Source organism: Vitis riparia, chromosome 4 (genome assembly GCF_004353265.1).
Source record: "Vitis riparia cultivar Riparia Gloire de Montpellier isolate 1030 chromosome 4, EGFV_Vit.rip_1.0, whole genome shotgun sequence".
Classification (NCBI taxonomy): domain Eukaryota; kingdom Viridiplantae; phylum Streptophyta; class Magnoliopsida; order Vitales; family Vitaceae; genus Vitis; species Vitis riparia.
Window position 1 is genome coordinate 11,885,705 of NC_048434.1, and position 23,787 is coordinate 11,909,491.

At 36.5% G+C, this 23,787-nt stretch overlaps 1 pseudogene; it reads right to left on the bottom strand.

Moving 5' to 3' along the window:
- Positions 1-21,001: 21,001 nt before the first annotated feature.
- LOC117912387 lies at positions 21,002-22,636 on the bottom strand (annotated as a pseudogene).
- Positions 22,637-23,787: the final 1,151 nt, after the last annotated feature.

A 23,787-nucleotide genomic window follows, 5' to 3' on the forward strand; every position in this document is an offset into this window, starting at 1 on the left:
CTGTTTGGGATGATCAGTGTCAGCGCGCATTCGAGAGGATCCGAGAGTACTTGTTGTCACCCCCAGTCTTAGCGCCTCCTACACCAGGCCGTCCCCTACTCCTGTATCTGTCAGTTTCAGACGTAGCATTAGGATGCATGTTGGCTCAGCTCGATGATTCGGGCAAGGATCGAGCCATTTATTATCTGAGTAAGAGGATGCTAGACTACGAGACGAGATATGTTATGATTGAGCGCTATTGCTTAGCTTTGGTTTGGGCCACTCGACGATTGAGACATTACATGACCGAGTATTCAGTGCATTTGATATCCCGTCTAGATCCTCTGAGATATTTGTTTGACAGGCCTGCCCTGGTCGGTCACCTCATGAGATGGTTGGTACTTCTGACTGAGTTTGACATTCATTATGTCACTCAAAAGTCCGTCAGAGGGAGCATTGTCGCGGATCATCTAGCTTCTTTACCGGTTTCCGATGGCAGGGCCATTGATGACGACTTCCCGGACGAGGATGTCGCTGCTGTGACTAGTCTGTCAGGTTGGCGCATGTACTTTGATGGTGCAGCCAACCATTCTGGATACGGGATAGGCGTCCTGTTGATATCCCCTCATGGTGATCACATTCCCAGATCTGTTCGTTTGGCATTCTCGGATCGACATCCTGCCACGAACAACATTGTTGAGTATGAGGCTTGTATCTTGGGATTAGAGACGGCCCTCGAGCTCGGGATTAGACAGATGGAGGTGTTGGTGACTCCAATCTGGTATTGAGACAGATTCAGGGTGAGTGGAAGACTAGAGATGTGAAGCTTAGGCCTTATCACGCGTATTTGGAGCTACTGTCGGGAGATTTGATGATTTGAGATATACCCATCTGCCTAGAGCGCAGAACCAGTTTGCTGATGCCTTAGCTACTCTAGCTTCCATGATCGCCGTACCTACTGATGCCACTGTTCGCCCATTGTTGATCGAGTCGAGATCTGCTCTCGCGTACTGTTGTTTGATTGATGATATGGAGATAGACGATGGTTTACCTTGGTACCATGACATATATCACTTTTTGAGACTCGGCGTATATCCTGAGGCCGCCACGGCCAAGGATAGGAGAGCATTGAGACAGTTGGCCACCCGATTTGTGATTTGTGGCGAGGCATTATATTGACGATCAGCTGATGGGATGCTATTATTGTGTTTGGACCGTGCCTCCGCCGATCGAGTGATGAGAGAGGTTCATGCGGGAGTCTGCGGACCACATATGGGAGGGCATATGTTGGCCCGTAAGATCATGAGGACCGGTTACTTCTGGTTGACCATGGAGACGGATTGCTGCCAGTTTGTTCAGAGATGTCCCGAGTGTCAAATACATGGGGACCTCATTCACGTGCCACCCTCCGAGTTGCATGCACTTACTTCGCCATGGCCATTTTCCGTATGGGGTATTGACATCATCAGGAAGATTTCGCCGAAATCTTCCAGTGGTCATGAGTTCATCCTGGTCGCCATCGATTACTTCACCAAGTGGGTGGAGGCCGCTTCGTATACGAGATTGACATCGGCTGGAGTCGCTGGTTTCATCAGATCACACATCATCTGTCGCTATGGGGTCCCTCATGAGTTGATTTCAGATAGAAGGGTACATTTCAGAGGAGAGGTTGACACCTTAGTACAGAGATACGACATTCGGCATCATAGATCGTCTGCGTACAGGCCGCAGAACGAACGGGGGCAGTAGAGGCCGCGAATAAGAATATCAAGAAGATATTACGGAGGATGATTGAGACTTCTCGGGATTGGTCGGAGAAGCTCCCATTTGCATTGTGGGCTTATCGGACCTCTTTTCGCACCTCTACAGGCGCCACACCCTACTCATTGGTATATGGCATGGAGGCGGTGCTACCCGTTGAGATTGAGATGGGTTCGTGAGGGTAGCACTAGAGCAGCAGATTCCCAAGACAGATGGGCTCAGGCTCGATTTGATCAGCTCAATCTCCTAGATGAGAGGAGATTGAGAGCAGCGGACCATGTTCATGCATATCAGAGGAAGATGGCCCGCGCTTTCAAAAAGCGGGTCAAGCCCAGACCACTACATGTAGGTGACTTAGTCTTGAAAAGTCATCAGGGGATTGATCAGAGATCCTAGAGGGAAGTTCAGACCCAACTGGAGCGGACCTTATTTCATCAGGGAGTTGACCCAGAGGGCGCTGCATGGCTAATGGATTTAGACGGAAACCGATTCTCAGAGCCAACCAATGTGGATTAGCTGAAGAAGGTACTATGTTTGAGACCATGGTCGCAGGATGGTGGCCATCATTTCGGTTAGCCCTTACCTTGTTATTCCTTGTGATACATAGTCCGTTGCTAGCCCATTGAGCCTCACATGCGTATTATAGCCTTTCTTTCTTATCGCTTGCTCGCATTTTCACACCGGGACAGGGGCCTTTAATGTATGCATGCATTGTTTGGGAGTTTCATGAGCCTTGGACCTAGGGCATTTTTTTTCTCTCATCATCTTTCCTATCACTGCACCTCTGCATTTTCATCTCATTTTATTGGTTGTGTTATTCATCTCTTCTTCCTTATCCTATCTACTATTTGTTTGTCTCATATTCTCTCCACCTTGAGTGGTGAGCCTCCTCAGTTCATCACATGGAGGATAGTCACATCATTTCCACCATCTATCTCGCGGACATTGGTTTAGAGATCCTTAGTTTGAGAAGGTCATCTTGTCAGAGAGAGTTTGTTTGTTACCTTAGCACTTGGGAGTGTGTCCATTTGTTACTGATATCATCTTTGGGGTTCATTTGTTCATGTTCAGGGTACGCTGTTTGTATATATGTAAAAAAAAAAAAAAAAAAAAAAACGCAGGTGTGTATTATTATTTATCATTGAGTATGTATATTGATGTTTGGGGGTCATCTTTATCGAGTATGTTCGTTACTGGGAGTTCGTATGTGAGCTCTCTGAGATCCCACGTTATTTGTATTACTTTGTCATATCTATTTGTGAGAGGGATGAGTGACCTTCTCCTAAGGACTCCGAGTCATTGTCCTGTCCATCATTACATTCATTATTGATGTGACTTCACTTCATGTTTGATCTGAGTTGATCACCACTTTTCTTCACATATTCATTGTTTCGTTATCGCTTTCATCGTTGCTTGTGATTCATCTCATTCCTTCACATCTTATTCTCTCCTTACGGCGACCCATCTCGGGTTCGATGCTCACTTCGCATCATCATTACACATATCACTATCAGTTCATTTGCTTCATTTGTCTCCTTATCGATATCATATTCACATTAGACATCCTCGGGTCCTTGGTTCATGGGGTTCACTATACATATTGCATTTCATATATGAGGGCATGAGTTTTTGATCATTGGGTATTTGAGCCTAGTTTTCTTTCATTTCTATCACCCTATCACCTTGGCCTACGTTACGTCCCGTGTCTTAAGACCACCTGAGGCCATGGGATCAGATGTCGTCTTCGGCAGCCTCTGCTTGGACAGGTGATTGAGATCTGGTTGATATTTGGATATCGCCATGTTTCTTCTCTAGGAGTCGCCTCTTTGATGTGTAGGTCTGATTCAGTTGTGTTCGGATTACCAGGATCGTGAGTTTGACGATGATTGACTTGGTGTCACCTGATTTTTGACCCATCGTACTCTGGTGCCACACTGGGGCATATCCCATTTCATTTAGAGGTTTATGGATCCTCACAGACTTGCACGATCCTTATCACTTACTGGATGCTCACTGAGACGTGGACATGATCGTTACTTTACGGAGCCCCTGAGATCCGCCCAACCAGATCCACACTTCTCGACACTTGGATGCCATCATGCCTCTCCATCTGGGGGGTACATCTTGGATATGTGTGCATGATTCAGTTATGGATTCGGACGACCAGTGTTACATGTTCGATGATAAATGATTTCGTGTCGCTCGATTTCTGACCTGTCGTGCATCCGATGCCCATACTGGGGCATATTTTCCGTTTCAGATGAGATTTACGGACTTTCATGGAGTCACATGTGCGATGATGGACGATTTCACGACATTTGTTCTTCTGACCTGTCGTGCATCCGATGCCCATACTGGGGCATATTTTCCGTTTCGGATGAGATTTACGGATTTCATGGAGGTCACATATGCGATGATGGATGATTTCACAACATTTGTTCTTCGGACCTGTCGCGCACCTGATGCCATACTGGGGCATATTCCGTTTCGGAGGATCTTTATGGACCTTCATAGAGGTCACATGTTCGAGGATAGATGATTCCATGCTATCTGATTTCCGACCTGTCATACATTTCGATGCCATACAGGGCATATTCCGGTTCGGATGAAATTTACAGATCATGAGGGAGTTGCATGCTTATCCTTATTTGCGAGATGTATGCAGAGATGACGATATATTCGCTATCCTCACGATGATTCCTTAGTGGGGCTTATCGAGAGCCATCTAACCAGGCCCGCTCTTTTAGATGTTTAGGTGTCGTCATGCTTCCTTCCGAGGAATACCTCTTCGATATGTGGGTTTGATTCAGTTGCAGGCACAGATGATCCGAGCTCATCTGATTTTTTTCGACATGTTACATTCTCGATGCCACATTGGGGCATATTCCCCATCTTGGTCGAGATTTATAGATTCCCACTGGTTTACATGATCATCCACGATTATGAGATACACGCCAGGTCGATGTTTGATTTCATTTTGTCCGGATACTCCGAGGAGCCTCTCTTGAGTCATTCAGCCAGATTCATACCCTTTGATATAGTCGTGTTTCCTGGATGGAGTTGTCTCTGGTGCTTGGATTTCCTGCGTCATCATTTCAGTGGGGTACATATCAGATCTGTTATGCGTCCCATTGGTGTTTCTCGGGTCATCAGGGCAAATCGGGTGCATCTGATGCCATACTGGGGCATATCGCCCTCATTTAGCCCTGGAGGCGATCGTTCCCTCACATATCCGTTACAGTTTCCATCACTCGGCCGAGATATATTGAGTTCGCCTCATTGACCTTTATTCCTGAGCTCTTCATCGATATGAGCTCTCAGCGGAGCGTCGTTCGAGACTCGTAGAGTCCCTTTCAGCCATTTCCAGCGGATTGAGATTTGCAGTGGCATGCCACACTGGGGCATACCCCCGTCTTTGAGTTCATCGGATATTTTGCAGATCTTTCTCACTACTCAGTCCATTTCTTGATCTTTGCGAGCCGTCATAGTGGGGCATACCCCCTCTCTTTGGGTTTATTGTGTCTCGTCTTGATTTCATGGTTGTCAGACTCATTTATCGATCTTTTCGAGTTATCACCTAGAGCCATTTCTGTCATCTCGTTTAGGCTTCCAGAGCCATTACCGTCGTCTTGTTTAGGCTTCCAGAGCCATTACCGTCGTATTGTTTAGGCTTCCAGAGCCATTACCATCATCTCGTTTAAGCTTCCAGAGCCATTACAGTCATCTTGTTTAGGCTTCCAAAGCCATTTTTGTCATCTCGTTTAGGCTTCCAGAGCCATTTCCGTCATCTTGTTTAGGCTTCCAGAGCCATTTCCGTCGTCTTGTTTAGGCTTCCAGAGCCATTTCTGTCATCTCGTTTAGGCTTCCAGAGCCATTTCTGTCATCTTGTTTAGGCTTCCAGAGCCATTACCGTCGTTTTGTTTAGGCTCCCAGAGCTATTTCTGTCATCTCGTTTAGGCTTCCAGAACCATTACTGTCATCTTGTTTAGGCTTCTAGAGCTGTTATTTTCTAGTTTAACCCTTAGAGTTAGCTTTCTCCCGGAGCCATTATCTTCTAGTTTAGTGTTTAGAGTTAGCTTTTTGGTTTGGCTTCCAGAGCTGTTATTCTTCTAGTTTAGTGTTTAAAATTGGCTTTTTGATTTGGCTTCCAGAGCTATTATTTTCTAGGTTTTGGCGTTCGGAGCCATCATCAGTTTTCAGATCAACGTTCAGAGTCGCATCCTCGATTTCGACGTTCAGAGTCGTTATCACTTCTCAGTTTGACGTTCAGGGTCATCATCATCACTTTTTAGTTTCGGCGTTCAGAGCCATCATTGTCGCTTTTCAGTTCAGCGTTCAGAGCCATCATTGATTTTCAGATCGACATTCGTTATCACTTCTCAGTTTGACGTTCACAGTCATCATCATCACTTCTCGGCTTCGGCGTTCAGAGTCATCATCATCACCTTTTAGTTTCGGCGTTCAGAGCCGTTATCACCTCTCAATTTGGCATTCAGAGCCATCATCGTTCTCAGTTTTGGCGTTCAGAGCCATCATCGCTTCTTAGTTTTGGCGTTCAGAGCCATCACTATTTTCAGTTTGGCGTTCAGAGCCTTCATCACTTCTCAGTTTGGCGTTCAGAGCCGTTATCACTATTTTCAGTTTGGCGTCTAGAGCCATTGTACATGTCCCTTCAGGCACCTTGAGTCATCACCTTTTCGTGTTTTGACGTTTAGAGTCATTCCTTCTCATCTGTATCATTCAGAGTCACAGGCCCGACATTCATATCCACTAGCATTGTGCATGTTGCCTTCATGGATTTGCGTTTATCCTCGTTTTCCTCACCTTGTCGCCTCGTGCTTATCGCCTATTCGTCATTGTCCTTTCATATCTCCCTTCTCGCTACTTATGACGATGTCCTTGGAGTTCATGATACGTATTTCTGTCATGTTATTGAGCACCCTACATTTGCCATTTTCATATAGTTCACTTAGGATAGTCTCCTTCTGGCGCATTCTTTCCGGTACTTCTAGAGTGGTTCGACCATTACTCATCCTTGATATGGTCTTTCGAGTCACTTTTGGAGACGTCTTAAAGAAAGCCTGGCTCCTCAATGTGGCTTCAGGGACATTTTGAGATATCGTTTTCTCTCAGGTTTAGAGCCTTCGTGTTTGTCTGTGAGTTTAAGTGAGTTCATGTTTCACTAGCATCGCTGTGGGGGTCTCTTGGTTTCTTCGGTAGAGTTCACTTCATTCCACTCATTACTCACACTTGCTTTCACTCCAGTGTTCATATTCTTTACACTCGTGAGCTCTACCGAAGAGGGGCATATTTGTAGACCCCCTTTGAGGTTGAGAGACCGGGCAGCACTTGAGCTGAGTGGGGGGGGTCCCTCTTTTCTCCACACCCGGAAAATCAGCTGCGGAGACAGGGGCAGCCATGCTCATGGATCAGGGACGTCATCCTTGCTGACGAGGGGAGCAGGAGAAGGCAGGTAGTGGCTTGCTGTGGAAGATGAAAACAGGAAGAGATAAAAAGGAAGTTTTTGGCTTCAAGCTGGAGGTGATCGAAAGCAAAAGGAGAGGGGATTTTTCAGAGAAGGGAGAAGAGAAAAGGATAGCTGAGAGGAAACAAAAAAGAACGAAAAAAAGAGGAAGAAGAAAAACACGCTGGGAAACACCTTGCAGGAGGGCGATACAGGTATTCTTCCTGCTAGCTGAGGATCTTTTTGTGTTCATCACATTCTATTATGCTTTCTAGCTAGCATGAGATGCTACCTCAGTTTTTAGAGGCGATCAGCTAAGATGCTTACTTTTTTTTTTTTTTAGTATCTAATTTTGCTCACTCATATTCTGCATCTGGTTTTTTGACTTATCCTTCAGACTCTGTTCTGCGTTCTTTTTTTTTTTTTGTGAGTTGTTAGTCATGCCCATCTGGTTTTCTCTTAGAAATCTGTTTGAAATACATTTTGACACACCTCCTGTATGTGAGCCCATGGATCGTTATATGAAATGATGCGTGTAAAGGGTCATTTTGTGTCTATTGCTTGTGCTCTGTTTTTGCTGTTCTCCCTTTGTCATTGGTGCTCGGCCATAGAGGGGATCAGACTTTCCATCTCAACTTGAAGGAGTAAGAGGACCCAGGAGATATGCTCCCTGTCTGTGAGTACTAGAAAGGCCATGGCTACGCTCCACTCATTTCATCTGTAAATGAGACATCTAGCTTGTTTTGTACTGGTGACTCAAATCTATCCATAGAGGCGGCATTCTTCCGTCAACTAAACTTGAAACCCTTTTAAGAGAGACGAACCATGTCATTGGCTGTGGATATGAAGACAAGACTGATTGGGCAAGGAGATTGGAGGAGTTCATGGTTCTGTGGCAGAAGGTATTTTGACCGTGTTCAAGATGTATGCACGAGGTTGGATTTCAATGTATGGCTATAATGGGAGGTTCATTATGTCAATGCCATTGCTCACCCCCCTCATACCCATGTTAGCCACTTTCTACACCCTCTCACCATCATTTCTCTCACTAAACCGTACCTCATACCCATTAAAATCTTTCACGCCTTTACCCATATTTCCATTACGCCCATGCCTATCACGTATCCACCATGCCCACGTCCTCACTCACTCCTCCTTACACCCATCTCTCACCTCCCATGTGTGTCATCACCCTTCTTAGTCCCATACCCGTATTCCCACACCACATACCCCTCATGAAGAATCCATGAAAGCTTCGGTTGATGGCGCTGATGTGGACATTGTGAGACTGTTTGGCACGCTACTTAGCTGCTAAAGTGAATAAACCAGACCAGCCGCATGTCGAGCTTATAGAAGCTGTGATGAGGTCAGAAAAAATGCTCACACCCAGCCTGAACAAAGCCCACTTCGGATGCCGTCATTGAGACCTCCGGTAATGAAGCGTTTGAGTCCCAACCCATCTAAGGCGGTGATGAGTTTGAATGATTTAGCTTCCGTCCATGATGTTATGTAAATATCGATGATTGATCAAGTGATGATTGTTTGCTCACTTTGCTGGGAAACTACCATAAGTCTCAGAGTGATGAATGTTCGCTGGGTAACACGTTGCATGGCCATTTTGGCATGCAAGCTGCCGACACCACTCACCATTTTATCTACCTATTTATTTATTCCACCACTCACCATTTTATCTACCTATTTATTTATTCCACCACTCACCACTTTATTTATCTATTTATTTATTCCTTCATGTTTTAATATTAAAGTTCAATTCTCCATAATTCCTAATTCCTAATTCAATTTATAATTTCCAAGATTCCATTTTTTTCATTCATTTATTTAATCTTTATTATTTCCAACATTACTATTATTTTATTTATTTATTTATTTATTTTCCAAATTCCGTTTTTTTTATTTTTTAAAAAAAAAAAAGCAATATTTTTAAAATTCCGTTTTCCAAATTTAATTTTCATCCCATCCTTAAAATAATTTTTCGGGTTTTCACTTTTCGAAATTTAATTTTCCGGCATTCCATCCTTAAAATAATTTTTCGGGTTTTCGCTTTTCGAATTTTAATTTTCCAACATTCCATCCTTAAAATAATTTTTTCGGGTTTCCACTTTTCGAAATTTAATTTTCCGACATTCCATCCTTAAAATAATTTTTTCGGGTTTCCACTTTTCGAAATTTAATTTTCCGACCTTCCATCCTTAAAATAATTTTTCGGTTTTTCACTTTTCGAAATTTAATTTTCCGACATTCCATCCTTAAAATAATTTTTTCGGGTTTCCACTTTTCGAAATTTAATTTTCCGACATTCCATCCTTAAAATAATTTTTCGGGTTTTCACTTTTCGAAATTTAATTTTCCGGCGTTCCATCCTTAAAATAATTTTTCGGGTTTTCACTTTTCGAAATTTAATTTTCCGGCATTCCATCCTTAAAATAATTTTTCGGGTTTTCACTTTTCGAAATTTAATTTTCCGACGTTCCATCCTTAAAATAATTTTTCGGGTTTCCAGTTTTCGAAATTTAATTTTCCGACATTCCATCTCTAAATAATTCTTCAATTTTCCAATTCCTAAGTTCACTTCCCAATTTTCACAATTATTTACCTAATCATTATTACTATTATTTCTGTTCATTTATATATTCACTTATTCTTTTATTTAAAATCCCATTACTAAATAACTCTTCAAACTTTCGATCTCGAAAAAATTCCACTATTCACGTTCATTCGTTTAAATGTTATTCTCCTTATTATTATTATTCCATTCATTTATTTTACAAATTCCAATAATTAAAGTTCAAAATTCCGTTTTCCAAATTTAATTTTCAATCTCAAAAATTCCACTATTCACATTCAGTTGTTTAATGATTTATTTCATCCTTATTATTATTCCATTCCTTTATTTATCCACTTATTTGTTTATTAAAATTCCGCCTTTAAATAAATTTTCAAATTTCCGATTCTCAAATTTAATATCTGAAATTCCAATTCCTTTCAAAATTTAATTTCTAAAATTCTCATTCTTATATTTAATTTCTAAAAATTCAATTTTCAAATAATTTCTAAAACTCCAATTATGAGATAATCTTGGGACTTCAATTTTCAAATAAATTTCAAAAATCCAGTTTTCACTCGAATAGTTTTAATTCCACTTTGGTTTTCAAATAATCTTCTTTTTTTTCTCTCTTAATTTTATATAAGCGTGAATGTCATTTTCATAATTTTAGAATAATGGAATTTGTGAGATTAATTCATGCAAGATCGATCGGGCTTTGGTGGGGGACCCCACATACGGGATTTTATGATCGATTGGAGGATTGATTGATTTAATTGCCATGCATGATTGATTTTATTCTGCTCTATGACATGCTCGAAATTATTCCTTAGTTGTGCACTAACCTCATTTCTTGATAGCGTTTTATGGATCACTGCCCAGGTACGCACCTACTTTCACTCTGGTAATTATCTAAGCATATTTTGATTCTCACGTGTGCATGATTTATTCTGGGTACTCATTGATTTACTCGTCCACTGCCATGATTGCTTCATTCTATTAGTAGAGACCCGACTTTAGGGGCTTAGAGGGGTGCTACGGTCTCTACCGTACCTTCCCGATAAGTAACCTGACCCCCGAACCCGATCCGGTTTTTTGTAGATCACCTTTTCCAAATAAGGAGTCACACTTAGGGTTTTTCTTTCTTATTTTGTTTACCCTTTTAAAAATAAAACAAAAATAAGTGGCGACTCCAAGTCAATTTTTTCTTAATCAATAAAAATCATTTTTCACAAATAAAAATCGAGCTCGCCATCGAGTGGGAAACGCGTGAGCAGAAATGCGGGGTCCACACTTGTATATTAGTTTAGATGCTACCAGATGCATCTAAGCAATTTAAACATCATGAAAAACAAATATTAATAAAATCTAAATTCAATTATAATAATGTCTATTCGAAATCTATGGCTCATTTTGTAGACCCAAAATTGATTCTAGGGTCTTTTTACACAAAGTTTTAGGTCCAATTTTTTTTCATAGATTTCTAAACCCATTAGAGTAGAAACTTTATGTCTTTTTACTCTTAGCACATACACTTTTATTTGTAATTTTATTATATTATATTTTATTTTATTTTATTTTACTTTATTTATTTTTGAGGAAAAAGATAGGATTGAAAAGAGACGAAAATATAATTTTTGAGACAAAATCAGAAATTTTTTAAGGTAAAATTAGATTTTTTTTTTTTTTTTTTTTAGGCAAAATCAAAATTTTTAAGAGAAAATTATAATATTTTGAGGGTAAAATCAGAAAATTTTAAAATGAAAATCAGTAATTTTTAAAATGAAAATCTGAATTTAAGACAAAATCAGAATTTTTTAAAATGGAAAGTTGCAATTTTTATTTTTTTTTGTAAGGAAAATAGGAATTTTTTTAAATAGAAAATCAGAATTTTTTGAAGGAAGAATCAGAATTTTTTTTAGGTAAAATCTTCAATTTTGAGAGAAAGAATAAGAGTTTTTAAACAAAAAGATTAGATTTGGAAAGACAAAAAGGGGTAGTTGGTAGGATTTCCATGGAGAATGATTCTTTCCTTTTCACCAACCCAACATAAAAGGGAAAGAGAGATCACGGAGGAGAGGAGAGTCAAGAGAGAGAAAGGGGAATGTTTCTTTGGAGCACCAAGTGGGGAACGGGAAAACAACCAAGGGGTTTTTTCTCATAACAGAGAAAGGTGGGGATGGAGAGGAGGAAAGCAAGAGAGAGAAAGGGGAATGTTTCTTTAGTGGTGAGGAAAAAACAATAGCAACTCTCACAACAAAGAAAGGAGAGGGGGAGAGGGGGTGGTTGTATTATAATTAATTAGAAGAGTTGCATGGTTTAATTTATATAAATGAGATTGAATTCAATAATTTAGGTAATGATCTTTTGTATCATAAAGTTCGAATATAAATGTTGTTTTATTTAATTTATTTATGATTGTATAAAAAGGTCCCCTTTAAAAAATTAATTTTATAGGAGTATATGAATTGGGTTGCTTTATATTTTACATTAATGAAATAAAAAATTGTTTCTTTTAAGGTTATGTTTAATTCCTTGAAAGTATCAAGAAAAGAAAAAAAAATATAAAAGAAAATGGTTTTCTTATATTTGGTTTTATTATAATTTTTTTTTAAAATAAATATAATTTAAAATTAATTAGAAATTTATATATTTTAAAATTATTTAATCTTTATATAATAAAAGAAATTAAGTGAAATGAGTTTAAAGAAACGTATAAAAATAATTTATTAATTTTAAATCTATTTTTTATTTTTCTTCATTTTTTCTTTCCTTCCACTTTTTCTCTTTATTTTCTTTCCCTCACATTTTTCCTCAAATTTTTTGGGAACCAAACATAGCCTTAAATTTTGTGAGATTACATGAATTGGATTGTTTTGTCTTGTGACATTAATAAAATAAGGAAAACTATTTTCTTAATTAATTTTATATGTAAGTCAAGTCATTAATATTAACTAAATCATTTTTTATTGTATTAATATTAATAATTAGAAAAATCATTTTTTTTTTGTATATCCATGTGAATTGATTCAAATTTCTTACGTCAATATTAATCAAGAAATCGTTTTGTGAATTAATTTTGTAAGTTTATAAGATTAAGATTAGATTTTGGACATATTACATTTTTTTATGATTAAATTATTAAAGAAAATCATTTATTTTTATAAATTAACTTTGTAAATAATTTGAATCAAATTTTTACCATTGTAATGTGTATCAAATTTAATGATGCAAAAAAGATGTGTTTTATGAACTTTGTAAATATGTACACAAAATTAGAATTTATTATTATTATTATTGTATATTAAGAATGTGTTGATCAAAATCTTGCCATTATTATTGTTATATTTTTATTTTATAATTTATTAATTTATTTTTATTTTATTATTGCATCCTTGGATGACGTTAAAAAAAATCCTCGTTACAAATCAATTTGGTAATATTTTGTAATTTAGGCTTAATTTTATTATAAATAAAAATCAAATTATTAAAATTATTAATTAAATCTCATTTATATAAATAACACCATGCAATTCAAAAACACTTATTTCTCTTTATTATTATTAAGCTTGTATCCATTAATTAGTTAATTTATGGCAAAGTTTCATCCACTTGCTTATTAGAGATAGTAGGCATACTAACTGTTTATCACCTATCTTCTTGATAGGTAACTTAATCTCGAATCTATTTTTGATTTATAGACTTATCTTTTTAAAAATAAGTAGTCACTCATATGATTTTTTTCTATCATATTTTTATTTTTCCTTTTAAAAAATAAAATAAGTGACAAATCCAACTTTTAAAATAAAAATCAAAATTTTCTAATAAAAATAAATCTCACCATCAGGAATGCACATGAAACATGTGAGCCCACACATTGTATACAAATTTTTATTTCTAATAATTCAAAAATCAACAAAAAGAAAAAGAAAATAATGATTAGCTCACCTCAGTGTAAATAGTCCATACTTTTGTATTGGCTTTTAATAATTTAAGTTGATTCATTAAAACAAAATCCACTACCACTTCAAAAAACATTTTGAACAACATGAAAGTGTTTTTTTTTTTTTTTAAGTAAAAATTTTCACCAATTTCTCGAATTTCATAAGCTATATTGGTAAAAACTCCTCAAATTTTTTGTTTTTTATATGTTTGCTTCATTAATTGATCAACAAAAAAGTTGTCTATTTCATCGAACTAAGTCAAATTTCTTTTTTCATTTACACTTTGTGCAATTCAAAGCCATCATTGTATTCTATCTAAAATAATAAACAAAAACAAAATATGTTTAAAGTGTAATACCAGAAGGAGGAGAAATAATACTTCATTTTTTCACTACGTTTACTATAAATAGTTTTTTCCCCTCCAAAGAAACCAACAATTTCAACTATGTACAAACTATAAATGCAGAATGAAAAATGTGAATTTTTCTCAATGCCTCCTACTACCTACTATGCTTATGTCAACTTTTTTTTTTCTATTATTTTATTTAAGATGTTTGACAAATAAAAATGATAATTTTAAATTGTGCATAAAAAGATGTACCTTGGTTTCAATAAGTGAAAAGTGAAATGATGTCAAGATTTTTCATAATATTGATTTTTGTGGTTCATAGAAAGACTTTACTAGTTTTTGTTTTTGTTTTTGTTTGTTTTTTTTTTTTTTTAATGTTCAATTATTGTACTTTTTCATTACATCTTGTTGGAATGCAATAAAGAAAAAATAAAAATGGAATAAGTTAAAATTCTATTTAAAGGGGAAAAAAGCTTAGTAAAGCATAGCATTCTAGGAATTAGTCAATCTTTTTTTCATAGGAAAGTACCTTTATTGACTTCCAAATCAACCAAAAGCATGAAAAAAATGGCATTCTAATGGATATAATGGTCATAACTGTTGTAACATAATCCGAGCGGGTAGTCTCATTTAGCTGCCACAAGCTAGATGACGAAGATGGCCAATAGCTCCGTCTAAGTTCCTCAAGATGCAAACGACTATAATCCCTACACAAAGGCTATCCAAATAGTTTGTCCGAACATGCCCCTCTGATGCTAAAGTCAATAAGTGGCTTAAGCAAGTCAAATTCTCTTTTAGAAAGAAAGTTCATCTTCCTCTTTGTAGAATTTGCATGGTTATTTATACTTTTTTTGCGGTGTAATATATTATCAAGTGTCTTAATAACACCTTAATTGCGCTTGATTGCGTGATCTAATGACATTGATTGTCAATGCATAACGATTGTCTCGCTATGATGAGCCACTAAGAATGGAATGTTTTCCATAATGACTATAGTTAATATGGAGCGTATCAGGCGCACAATCTATGCATTAATGGATGTGTAAATGCATGATAAACAGATATGCCTTAGTCATGTTGTATCCGTGTAGGATTTATCCGTTTGACCTACTTTGAGTCGGATTAGTCACCTGGCCTAAGGGCCATAGGGCTATCTGGCTGAAGGCGGTTTCCTAAACGACACCTTTAGCCAAACGATCCTAAGAGGGTGGTGGACTTTAGAATGACCTTGTAAAGAGGATCCCACAATGCCCTCTAAGTCTTGCAGGTGGGCTTGAGTATTAGACGACCAAATGTAAGAGTTGTGACTTTTGGAGATTTTGAAATCGTGGCACCCAAAATCCAAATGTTACATGTTCAATTTTCGAGGAGTCATATCAATCGAGGCGTGGTGTCAAACGGCGCACCCCTTTGAACGTCATGATTTTTTGCAACCATACCCTTAAATAGGTTAGTTCTTTTTAGGCAGATGGTTTATTTCCCCTCTGCTATCACTTTTTGGTAATTTGTCTTCTCTCCACCATTGGTGGTACATTCTCGGCGAGGCGATTTCGGTTCCACCACAATGCAGTTTACTAGGTATTAAGTTTCTCTTCAATCTCTATTTTTATGACTTGCCCAACAAGTTTTGTGTTAAGTCATTTAGGGCAAGATCCGTGTGACAAGTGTAGCTTTCAGTTAAGTGTCTTTGTAGGGTGTCCCTGTGTTAACTAGTTAGTGCTTCTTCCACACATGTGTTTATTCAAACCTTTTTTCCATTTGCAATTATGGATAGAAGTGGGATCGTATCTATAAGCAGTAGAACTCAGCGTGGCGCGGCTAAGTCATCTTGGTCTAATCGTTCCCTCACGAAGCGTGTGATTAGCAAGTTGTTCGAGCAGGAATTCTATGTTCACTGCTACATCCTGAAGTCTATCTCTATCTAGTTATCAGATGGAGAGACTTCGTCTACAGATGGGTTTCCTAACAACATGATCTACTTCACCAAAGAACAGTTTGCAGCGGGACTCCGTCTGCCCATTCCCTCATTGGTGAAGCAATTCTTGTATTTCTCCCGAATCCCTCCTGCTTTCATTCATCCCAACGTCATCCAAATTTTGATGGGATGCAGTGTGCTAAACACCCTATACCAATTGGACTTGTCCTTGATGGAGGTGTTGTTTGTCTCTACAATAAAGATGAGCCCCAAAGAACGCTTTAGTCTACTGGCTCACATCCTCTATTTGTAGTTCGTAATCGAACTGTTGGACTCCAAGAAGGGTTGGGCCAAAGAACATGTGCTAGTGTCCAATCCATGGAGTGGATCAATTAAGGGTCCAGATAGATTATTTAAGCCCACACGTTCTCTAAAAATACCAAGTATTGAACATTTTCACTACTCATATAGGACTTATCTATTGCTTACTTTCACTTCCTTGTGACGTCCATTAATATATGTTTTGTTCACGCAGACAAAGATAGGCGGGACCACTTGGTTGAGTGGGAAGATAAGTCATCATTCGCCCACCTCAACAAACTATTTGAGATTGACCAGTCTGAACGAAATCATAGTGTGTTGCTCACCGAGAAGAACTTGAGGGTCGTACTTGCTCAAGTGAAGTTATTTGTAATCCCTCTTCTTCCGTTGCTAGCACCACCAATCCTTGTGCGGCTAAGCACTTCGTGCTGAAGGACTTGCATTTCTACGAGGCTACCCGTTTTGCTGACATCGAGGCAAGACAAGCTAGTCTAGACACTCACGAAAAAAAAATGCTAAGAGGGGACTTTATGCTAAGCCCCTAGTTCCAATTCCCAGGTGGCTTCAAACCTTGCTTTCTAGCTAGAAAAAAATAAGACTATCATTCGACCTTAGGTTCAGGAGACCGTGACCAAGCCAGACGAAATGTTTAGAGCAGAGTAAACTAAGTGGTATGAGACTGCCAAGCCGGTTTTGCCACCTATAATTGAAGAAGCTGAAGAAAAATAAATGGTTGTCAATATGTAAATTGGATTCCTTGAGTGGCAATAGAAACGACTGAGTGAGGCCATTGAAGTCGGGTCTTCATCAAAGAAACAAAGGATGGACGAAAATGGCTTGTCCTCTAGGCTTGCTACCAATGCTTCACCAATACCAATTCCTCCATCTTCACTTGCTTCTAAGACGTAAAACGTGGAAAGCATTCCTTTCCACGGGTTAGGGGAGATGATCACCATATATGGTGATGACTCTACGCCCAGTGCACATACTCCGTCGGTTCCTCCAGTTGATGTGCCCAGTCAAGAAGAGCTAGACATCCTCTTGGAGCATTTCCCCACATTTACTACCATGGAGCCTCCAGCTTGCCATAGATGGCACCAATGTTGTAACACAATCCGAATAGGTAGTCTCGTCTCGCTGCCATGAGCTGGATGAAAAAGATGGCCAATAGTTTCATCTAAGTTCTTCAAGATGCAAATGACTATAATCCCTGCACAAAGGCTATTCGGATAATTTGTCTGAGTACATCCCTCCAATGCTAAAGTCAGTAAGTGTCTTAAGCAAGTCAAATTCTTTTTTCAAAAGAAAGTTCATCCTCCTCTTTGTAGAGTATGTATGGTTATTTATACCTTTTGCGGTGTAACGTCTTACCAGGTGTCTTAATAACACCTTGATTGCGCTTGATTGTGCGATCTGATGACATTGATTGTCGATGCATAACAATTGTCTTGCCATGATGAGCCGCTAATACTGGAATGTTTTCCATAACGACTGTAGTTAATATGGAGTATGTCAGGCGCACAATCTACGCATTAATGGATGTGTAAATGCATGATAAGTGGTCATGCCTTAGTCATGTTGTATCTATGTAAGATTTATCCGTCTGACCTACTTCGAGTTGGATCAGTCACCCGGCCTAAGGGCCATAGGGTTATCCGACTGAGGGTGGTTTCCCAGACGACACTTCTAACCAAATGGTTGTGAAAAGGTGGTGGACTTCAAGACAACCTTGTAGAGAGGATCCCACAATAACCATGACATGTTGACATGCCAAACTTGATCGACTATAATAAGCATACAACCAACAATATAGAAAATAAAAACATATAGGACGTGTGAAAATAGGGGTTCAAGTAATTTTGGTGGGAAGGAAGAAAGGGCCTAATTTTTAACTGATTACAAGTTCTAATTATTCTAAGGCATCCTCTAGTATCATTTTTTGAAGATAATCAACACCACCACCACCACCCCAAAATATGACCTACAAAAGAGAAAAATATGGTATTGATTAATTTAATTTTAAGGTAAAAAAAAAAATTACTTCATAAAGGTGGACAAACAAAGAAAAAAATATGACATATTAGTTGGTTTAGTTACTAGTAGAGATTTGGTAATAATATGCCTAATCATGTTTTTGAGGAAATATGTCTAATCTAATAATCTCCTACGTTTATTATACCCACTGCCATAATTTCAATATCAACAAGGACCATATATGTTGAAACCAAACAATTTTATCGATCTGATAGGAAATTAGGATAGTAATGATCATTTTATTTTTTGATAATTTTTTTATAAATATGATTATTTTTAGTACAAAAAAAATCCCAAATAGTGTCTATGAAATCCAAATCATACAAAATAAATCCAACATTGACTAACTACATTTGTTTGTCATGCACTTAATTAAAAATAAATAAATAGACAAAAGTGCATTAGTTTGTACAACTTTTGACTTGAACAATGTAGAAGTAGTAAACATTGGCATGAAAAAAAAAAAGAGAAAACTTGATGATTTTAGGATAAACCAATGCATTCAATTCTATTAGCAAGCATTAGAATAAGGTTAGCTTACAAGAGAGCACAATGGTTTTTGTCTAATATTTTGGAACATGGTCACGTCGACTCTTAAGTTTTTTTGCAACATATCGGTAAGCGTATTTGTGTATTGCCAATTTTGGGTTAAAACTTTCATTGTGTCTCTTAGTTTATACTCTTCAAATCCTCCCTTGGACACTTGCCTTTTCCAAATTGTTCATATTTGAAAATGGCTAGAGGAGTTGATAAGTGCATTTGAGGTAATGGATGATGACAAACATTAATCAACCATGTTTTAAATTTTTATCCTTTTATTGGAAAACGAAATTGAAGCTTCAGGGTGTAAAATAATGTGTTTAAAACAATTGGATTGATTTCTGATCGATCAAACTAAAGGGTAATGGTTTATGTTGAACCTATTTTTTTCTAGTCTTATCTGATCGATTAGATTTCAATCACACCTGTAAATTTTCATGATTTTCCAAATAAATCTCAATTGTTGGATGGTTTCAAAACCATAATACCTAAGCTTTCTTTCTATAATGGGAGATGACAGTTGTGAGAGTGAGAGAACCCTATTTTAAGCTTCAAGTTCTTTTTATTACATTAGGGAGTGTTTGCCTTAAGAGAAAATCACCAGGGTTTGAGTTGAAAATCAATTTTTGAGTGAGAAATTTTTGTTCCAAATGGGTTGATTCATTGTGTTATTCATCTTTACTCATACTCACCATTTTGAGGTAAAACTTTTTTTTTTTGTATATATGGAATCATGAAGAGACTGAGATCAAGCTTAGTGTGGACTCCAAAAATGCTCCAGAAGAAGAAAGTGGATAGTTGAAGTTTGAAGGTTTTAGGCAAGTGATCCGGGAAAGGATTGGAAGCTTAAGTTAGTTAAATCCTTGTACTTAGTTAAAGTTTTTTTCATAATGGATGTTTTGATAACTTGAGGCTTGTGATATATATATATATATATATATATATCTAATATCTCTTAAGAGGTTTTCCATATTAAGAAATTGGTGTCATGGTCTCTCTATTCCATCTTGTTTTTTATTATTATTATTATTAGTATTTCATTAACTTATGATATTTTTCATTGAGTTATGTTGACTGTGTTAATTGGATCATGAGCTGAAATTTGGCTATTAGAGCTTTGAAAAAATAAGATATATTTATGTTTTTGTTGATTGATGTCAAGGGGCATGTGAAAATGAGTGGTTGTGTTGATATAATGTATGGGGAGTGTTATTTCATTTGCATGTGACTTGCATTGAATAACTTGTTTGAGAGAAAAAATTTTGAGTAGTGAAAGATAAAATGTCATTATTATTAATTTTTCAATAGAGAAAAACACATGGCATGCTCCTCCTCGTAATTTTAAAAGGTGCGAGACACACCTAAGGCACAAGGCACACCTAAGAAGTAAAAGTCTCCTATAGCTTAGGTGTAAGGCACAACTAGCACAAGGCGTGTGCCTGAGTAAAGCGAAATGCAACATGGGATATATATTGATCTTATAAAATATGATTCGGAATCTAATCCAATCAATAAAAAATTTAAGATTCTAAACATTTTAAAAAAACATTTAATAAAAAAATAATTAAATTATATAAGTTTCAATATACAACTAGAAATTTCAAGAATAAAAACATTTAAAAAGGAATAGTAAAGTTGATAAGGTACACCTCTTCAATAAGGCACATGTCTTAGCAAGTGAGACACTATAACTAAGGAGTGGTTGTACCTTGAGCCTAGATGCAATTAAAGCACACCTTTTAAAACTATGCCCTTCATATAAAACCAATGGAATCAAAAGTAATATTGAGGGTTGAATGCTCACACACAAATAACAATTAATAAAATTCAGGGATTCTTGCTCATCAATGGTACACCATTTCAAATCACAAGGGTAGTAGCTATAATTCACTTTTTTTTTAGCACAAGGTACAAGTAGTCATAATACACAATATATAATTGATAAGCAAACAAAGTACATCAAGTGATCCATAATTGAGAAGAAGTCATACATAAGCAAGTAGGCATACAAACATTAGACATATATAGTTGTCCATGCTTGACAAGCAAACCAACTAGTAAAGATAAAGTCACACACACACACATATAGACATATATATATATATATATATATATATACACACACAACAAATCAAGAAGCAAGGTTCATGACTTTCTTCCAAGCAGGCCTATTGGAGATGTTCTCCCACCATGCATTCACATTCTTCCTCTCAGTGATCAAGTGCCCCATTCCAGCTTCATTCACTAAATATCTGATGCCCGGAAGATGACTCAAATCAGCAAGAGTAAATGAATCTCCTGCAAGGTAGCAACTCTTGGAGAGCCTTCGCTCGTACGCATCAAACACCTTGTCAAGCTTTTGTTCGCAGTTTCGAACTAGTGCCAAGTCACCTTTCTCCCCCATCCGGGGTAGGATTACCAGCTGAAGAACCACTGTGAAAATTAGAGGGTTCAAATTGTTTGCCTCCACTTCTAACCATTGATCCACAAGACCTCTCTCCTCCAAGCTCCTTCCCACTAGGTTGGGACCCTCATCCACGTACTTGGCCGCAATGTATCTTATAATTGCCCTCGACTCTGGAGTTTCAAGCATCAAAATTATCATTTACAAACGTCATTTTTACAATTTGGACGTGTTTTGTGCAAGCTGTAATTGGACTAAGTAAACTCTGGATCATGTTAAGATTATTCAAGATATTTCAAATCTAGAAGTTTTTTAAATAATATCAATAATGCAATGCTTTTCCAAGAAGAGAACCTAATATGAAAAATACCAAAAGATGGTGTTTTGCTTACTATATATAAAATACTAACTGATTTTATTTGAAGGTAAGATGTGAGTGGCTTCCACCTTGTTACAGTTTGCTTCGATCAAAGAATTAAATATTTTGAGATCATTAGAGTTTGTTTGATGGTATGACTTAAAAACACTTTTTTATTTTTAAAATTAAATAGAAAATTATTTTAAAAAATTCTTAATTATTTGACTGTTGTTCTTTGAAAATAATATTTAAAAATAAAATAAAATATAAAACATTTTTTTAAGAACAAGTAAGAGGTGTTTTTACTAATTTTTAAAAACAAAAGAAAAATATAGTCTCATTGGACCATATTTTGTGAAACTTGTTTTTAAAAATTATTTCTTATTCTTTAATTTTAAAACAGTTTTTAAAAACAAGTTTAAAAAAATATAACCAGACCCTTAATTTCCCATAATTGTTTCTACGCAATCTATTTTTAAAAATAGTTGATAAAGTCTAGTATTTTGTATGCAGAATTATAGATGATTATGCTCGTACCAAAAAGCCTGAAGTCGCCATCCTCCATCACTGGAACTTGCCCAAAAGGCTACAAAATAATTGGACATTTCATGTTAGAAGGCAATGTACAAAGAAAAATCAGGTAAGGAGAAAACATAACACATAGAAAAGAGTATATCCAGTGTAACTAAAACCATCATATTTATGTTAATACGTTAAGAAATGTTCTAAAATCGATCGATAACGAATTTGATAAAATATAATCGCATAGAATAAATATTTTTTAGTTTGTAAATATATGTGGCATGCCACTGTATATCTCTGTTTGGGCATGCTAAGTCTTTCATACAATTTCTCACCTAACGAATTAAGAACTCGGGTCGTTTTTGCTCGCCAGAGTCGAGGTCGACATGGACAACCTCAAACTCCAGTCCCTTCTCTACAAGGCAAAGCAACACCCTCTGTGGGCATGCAGCCATAACTGCACCATACACCTTCACCACCATCTTCTACGCTTCTATCTCTCGCTTCTACCCACAAACACTTACTGAGTCTTAGTTCTCAAGGGCTTGCTTCGAGTATTTGGGGATTGAGAAGACACCTCTTATATAGCACAAAATTTGAGGGGATGTGTGGGTCCAAACAAATATGGGATTTAGTGCCCTGCACGAAATCCAGGCTAAGTGGCATACGGAAAAAATCATCTTTGGTCTTTCAATTTATTTATTATTTAACATTTTATTTAGTTTATTGGATTGTTATCATTGATAATGATATTATAAGTTCCCACGCCAAACTCTTATATATATATATATATATATATATATATATATATATTCTAAAATTAATATGATTCCCTGTTAAAATTAAGAGTGTACATCATCTTTAAATTTAATGGAGATTCAGTATTCTATGTATTTTAACTGTTCAAGAAATTCATGTATCCTTTTAAATTAATTGGAGTCTTTGCCAAATTGGGAGTGATTACATTCTGATTATATCATTCAATTTGATAAGATTGATATTTTTTCCTTAAAATTAATTTCAACTTCTATTTCATTTTCGTTGTCATCAATGCTAGGACCTGCATCACGCTCAAACTTATCAATGAATGATGACAAGCTCTTTTGGCATAGAGAATGTATCATAGAAATGAGCAAGAAAAAGGTTTGTATATTGTTGGGCAACGAGTTCTTGTATTATGTTTGTTGATTATTTTGTTTCTTTAATTTCATTATGACATATGAAACTTTTTAGAGGGTAATTACTTTTTATTAGATTGTCACTAGTAAACTTGAAAAGGTTTGTTAAAAGGTAAATTTGTGTTTTTTTTTTTTTAATAAGGTAGGGTTGGATTGAAAATTTTCAAATGTAGCTAAAATGTCTTAATTAATTTTTGACAACTTTGAGATTTTATTTTTTAAGAAATTTATTTTCTTAATTAATTTTTAGAAAGTTGATTTATTTTTTAAGAAATTTTTTTCTTAATAAATTTTTGGAAAATTGATATTTTATTTTTAAGAAAAATCTTTTTTAATTAATTATTAGAAAGTTAATATTTTATTTTTTTTAAGAAAATTATTTTCTTAATTAATTTTTAGAAAGTTGATATTTTAGTTTTTAAGAAAATTCTGTTTCCAACTCTCTAAGCTCTTAG